This window comes from Oncorhynchus nerka, unplaced genomic scaffold (assembly GCF_034236695.1).
Source record: "Oncorhynchus nerka isolate Pitt River unplaced genomic scaffold, Oner_Uvic_2.0 unplaced_scaffold_8334, whole genome shotgun sequence".
NCBI classification, from domain to species: domain Eukaryota; kingdom Metazoa; phylum Chordata; class Actinopteri; order Salmoniformes; family Salmonidae; genus Oncorhynchus; species Oncorhynchus nerka.
The window spans coordinates 1-5,539 of NW_027032986.1; the positions used below are offsets into that span (position 1 = coordinate 1).

Sequence of the window (5,539 nt, forward strand, 5' to 3'; positions counted from 1 at the left end):
TCATCTCTACTCTGTCTGCTGGTTGCCAGGATGTTACAGAATACAGATGGTCATCTCTACTCTGTCTGCTGGTTGCCAGGATGTTACAGAATACAGATGGTCATCTCTACTCTGTCTGTTGGTTGCCAGGATGTTACAGAATACAGATGGTCATCTCTACTCTGTCTGAAGGTTGCCAGGATGTTACAGAATACAGTTGGTCATCTCTACTCTGTCTGCTGGTTGCCAGGATGTTACAGAATACAGATGGTCATCTCTACTCTGTCTGCTGGTAGCCAGGATGTTACAGAACACAGATGGTCATCTCTACTCTGTCTGCTGGTTGCCAGGATGTTACAGAATACAGATGGTCATCTCTACTCTGTCTGGTGGTTGCCAGGATGTTACAGAAAACAGATGGTCATCTCTACTCTGTCTGAAGGTTGCCAGGATGTTACAGAATACAGATGGTCATCTCTACTCTGTCTGCTGGTTGCCAGGATGTTACAGAATACAGATGGTCATCTCTACTCTGTCTGATGGTTGCCAGAATGTTACAGAATGCAGATGGATATTTCCATAATCCCTAATGACTTTCAATGTCCTTTCCCATGATACATCACACCTGCTTGTGTGTTTACAGACTATGGGCAACAGCAAGTGAAGACAGCACTCATTATATTCTTAGTAAGTATGTTTTAGTTAGTGTAATGAAGAATATATTTATTTTAATACCTAATGTTGTAATTTATTAATTTAGTTGCTTCTTTGTAGTGGAGTTGAGGCTACACAGTAGGCCCATTAGGCACAAATAATAGTCTCACCACCTGACACGTTCAGTCTGGGGACGAGGTTACACAATAATAACGTCATTAACATCAGTGCAATTTAGATCGTAATTCCCAGCAGAGTAACAGTAATATCTTAATGGCGTTACTAAAGTTATCACATTGTTATTAGGTAAGTATAAGAGCAACTTAATGTAAAGTTTCACCAGTAAATGTCACCAGGTTTTCTTTTGTTTTTGGTTAGAGTTGTGGCTGATTGAGCCCTTTGTCATGGTTTTGTGTTTTCCTCATCCTCACAGTTCTGTCAGGTCGGAAACTTCTCCATCAACATCACTCTACGCAACCTCAAATGTCCAGGTGAGCTCCCATAGGCTCTTGCTTATCGTATTCATGCAGTGCAGTCCATTAGATATGTACTTTGAAAGTTAGCACACAAGGTTCCTAGGTTCCTTCCTTTCTAGGGAGTTTTTCCTAGCCACTGTGCTTCTGCATTGCTTGCTCTTTGGGGTTTTAGGCTGGGTTTCTGTATACTTTGTGACAACTGATGATGTGAAAAGGGCTTTAATAAATACATTTCATTGACTGATTAATTGACGAGCACTGCTTTACAGGAGCCCCCATGTTACCCTCTTTTTCTCCATTCTTTCTCATATTATCCCAGGTTCGAAGGTCAAGAAGATCCCACACCCAACTAAGAATCCATTCACCTGGATCTTCGCGTTGGTGTCTTGTCCCAACTATACATACGAGGTGAGGCTTTCTAGTAAAGAATGGTGAGTTGATTGAAATATTTGTATTTGCACGTTTTAGACTGGAAACACTTTGAAATCCCGTGTTTCACTTCCCCTCCTGGGGTTTGGAGATATAGTGATGCTGCCACCTTCTGGCCAATAGGTATCAAGCGATGTAACAGTACTACAGTGATGAGTTGGTGAGTACTGCACACAGGTGGCTGGTGCCACCTTAATTGGGGAGGACATGCTCATAGTAATGGCTGGAACAGAATAAATGGAACGTATCAAACACATCAACACATGGTTTCCTTGTGTTTGATACCATTCCATTTAGTCCATTCCAGCCATTATTGTCATCTGTCCTCCTCTCACCAGCCTCCTGTGGTCCTACATGTATAATATGTAGGAGTGTGTAACAGTGTATCTGGTCCTCTGCAGCTGGGGTCATGGATGGGCTTCACAGTGATGACCCAGTGCTTGCCGGTGGCTTTCTTCACCATCGTGGGCTTTGTCCTGATGACGGTGTGGGCCAGGGGAAAGCACCGAAACTACCGCAAGGAGTTCCGTGACTACCCCACCCTGCGCTCCCCTATACTGCCCTTCATCCTTTAGTCAGAGAGGGGCTGGTCCCACACATAACTTCACCCCTTTCAGCCCCACTGCAGTATACAGCTGGTGCTTCTGACTGGGTAGGTTGGAAGGAGTCGTTGGAATAGTTTAACTACACTGTGACTGGTTTTGGGGAGTTGAAAACCCCTTTGATGACTTAAATGCAGATGAGTCTTAATCTGATGTAATGTGTACTACCGGTATCTACTGTACATGTCAATGTGTGGAGGCACAAATGAATGGAAAGAAATACACTTGTTTTACTAAAGTGGTGACTTAACTGTCGACGAAACTGTTCCGTTTGGTTTTGTATTATTTGTTGCATGTTATCGCTTGTCGTTTGAGTCAAGATTGAACATGTCATTGTTTCAGGTAAGTTGTTTCAACCACTGTGTAATGGTTGTGTTTCAGCCAGTAACACTAACCCATTAACATATAGTAAGTTGAATCTAACAGCCTTCACACTGTGTAATGGTTGGGTTTCAGCCAGTAACACTAACCCATTAACATATAGTAAGTTGAATCTAACAGCATTCACACTGTGTAATGGTTGGGTTTCAGCCAGTAACACTAACCCATTAACATATAGTAAGTTGAATCTAACAGCCTTCACACTGTGTAATGGTTGGGTTTCAGCCAGTAACACTAACCCATTAACATATAGTAAGTTGAATCTAACATCCTTCACACTGTGTAATGGTTGTGTTTCAGCCAGTAACACTAACCCATTAACATATAGTAAGTTGAATCTAACAGCCTTCACACTGTGTAATGGTTGTGTTTCAGCCAGTAACACTAACCCATTAACATATAGTAAGTTGAATCTAACAGCCTTCACACTGTGTAATGGTTGTGTTTCAGCCAGTAACACTAACCCATTAACATATAGTAAGTTGAATCTAACAGCCTTCACACTGTGTAATGGTTGGGTTTCAGCCAGTAACACTAACCCATTAACATATAGTAAGTTGAATCTAACAGCCTTCACACTGTGTAATGGTTGGGTTTCAGCCAGTAACACTAACCCATTAACATATTCGTCTTACCGCTTATTATATACAAAGAGATAATAAATATCACACTACAAGAGTGGAAAAGACAATAACTTCATTTCCCCCCTGGAAACAGGGCCAACATAGCAATTAACAGTGTGACATCAAACACGTAACAGATGGAAATATGAAATGTGACGTTGTTTCAAAAGCAGAAGCCACAAGGCAAAATTAAGAGACCTCATTGTAATCCTCTCAGATAACAACAATGTTGATTTTGAGCAAGATGTCTACCATGTCGTGGGGAATTGTTTTGCTGTGTTGAGGTTGTAAACAAAGAAAACGTATTAGTGCTACAATGACACTTCCTAAAGTTATGAAGTTCATTTTTTGGTTGGATAATTTTCCCTTAAAAAAAAAAGACATTAAATTGAGTTGTTTCTCTCCCCTCAAACTGAAGCAGGCAGAAACATTGGGGCCTTGAGCTACGTTGGTTCTGGTCTGCCAGCCCATTTCAACTAGAATTCTGCTTCAAACGGTTTTAATTTTGTAGATGAAATCTAGGTTCATCCACAGTAGATTAAATTAGATTCATCTAAAATGTTTAGAAATGACGTGAACATAAATGAAGGGAAGAGGAATGCAGAAGGAAACCATACAAAGAACATATTATGTTGCTTTAGTTTAGCAGGTACTATATATTGCTATTTGGAAATGTTAGTGAAACAGATAACAGTAATAAAACCTCGGTCAGTACTGGTGAAGCCATGACAACATCTGGAGACTCGGCTCCATTTCCTTTGCTGGTATAATGAGAGATTGACAACATCACTGACCTTTGATGAATCAACAAATTCATACTGTACATTCTCAAATTAAATCAGTTCACATTGTCATCATAAAAGACAAACAGCGTTGCGTTTCTAGATAAATGGAGGGTACCATATGACATGTCTAAAAAAATACTGTCTGAGTAAACAATGAAGAAATGCTAGAACCATATTTGCTGGAACAGATATTCCAAGTATACATGTTATTATTTTCTTGTGGAACTGACTCAGGGAGCACAGAAACCAGACTTTTAAAGGAGGCTCCAGTGGTAGCCAAGTGTAGAGTCTGAGGAATCACACTGGCTGCACTCACTGACCCGCCTCTTACAGAACAGGCAGACCTCCCCTTAGAGAACAGGCAGACCTCCCCTTAGAGAACAGGCAGACCTCCCCTTAGCAGACACAGGCAGACAGCCTCCCCTTAGCAGAACAGGCAGAGCAGACCTCCCTTACAGAACAGGCAGACAGACCTCCCTTACAGAACAGCAGCAGTACAGAACAGGCAGACCTCCCCTTACAGAACAGGCAGAGCAGACTCCCCTTAGCAGAACAGGCAGACAGACCTCCTTAGAGAACAGGCAGGCAGACCTCCCTTAGCAGAACAGGCAGGCAGACCTCCCCTTACAGAACAGGCAGACAGACTCTCCCTTACAGAACAGGCAGGCAGACCTCCCCTTAGAGAACAGGCAGGCAGACCTCCCCTTAGAGAACAGGCAGGCAGACCTCCCCTTAGAGAACAGGCAGGCAGACCTCCCCTTAGAGAACAGGCAGGCAGACCTCCCCTTAGAGAACAGGCAGGCAGACCTCCCCTTAGAGAACAGGCAGGCAGACCTCCCCTTAGAGAACAGGCAGGCAGACCTCCCCTTAGAGAACAGGCAGGCAGACCTCCCCTTAGAGAACAGGCAGACCTCCCCTTAGAGAACAGGCAGACCTCCTTAGAGAACAGCAGACTCCTAGCGCAGACTCCTTAGAGAACAGGCAGACCTCCCCTTAGAGAACAGGCAGACCTCCCCTTAGAGAACAGGCAGACCTCCCCTAACAGAACAGGCAGACCTCCCCTTACAGAACAGGCAGATCTCCCCTTACAGAACAGGCAGACCTCCATTTGACTTCTATAGCGTCATTAGGCAGGATCCTAACATTCCTATATGAGTTTAGAGAGGGGTCCTATAAAAGCAATACCACCAGAATGGGTCAGGTGACAGCAGTACCACAGAGAGGTGGAATGGAAGCCCACGTACACATGTTGATAATCACTGTCAAGGCCCAAGTCATGACCACGGTGTCCTTTTCCCCACACCTCCTTGAATGGTTACAGAAGGTTCTAGAGATCCAGTGAACACAGTATGTGTGTATACTGTATGAATACATCTGCTCCTCAGAGGAGTGTGTTGTTCTGTTCCCCCCAACCGTGGTCAGAGATCATCCTCCTCATCCAGGAAGTGGGTCCTCTGCAGCATCTTCACGTGGCGCTCGTAGATCTTTAGGGCGGGCCCAAGTCTGATGGACAGGCCAGTTAACACGTCACTGCGCTGCATCAGGAGCAAGGACTTTCCATCAATTTCCTGTTGCGGGCGGAGAACAGATGGAGTGATTGAACTAACATC

General features: G+C 43.8%; 2 long non-coding RNA genes across 2 annotated transcripts; one reads left to right on the forward strand and one right to left on the reverse strand.

Annotated features, from left to right (window-relative positions):
* Nucleotides 1-570: 570 nt before the first annotated feature.
* Nucleotides 571-2,403, forward strand: LOC135566002 (uncharacterized). Its single transcript, XR_010461913.1, has 4 exons — nt 571-666; nt 1,067-1,124; nt 1,429-1,517; nt 1,940-2,403. It is a non-coding gene; the product is annotated as an uncharacterized LOC135566002 (long non-coding RNA).
* Nucleotides 2,404-3,202: 799 nt separating this feature from the next.
* On the reverse strand, nt 3,203-5,520 carry LOC135566003 (uncharacterized). The gene is made up of 3 exons (XR_010461914.1): nt 4,917-5,520; nt 4,818-4,863; nt 3,203-4,319 (listed from the first exon to the last, which is right to left on the reverse strand). It is a non-coding gene; the product is annotated as an uncharacterized LOC135566003 (long non-coding RNA).
* Nucleotides 5,521-5,539: the final 19 nt, after the last annotated feature.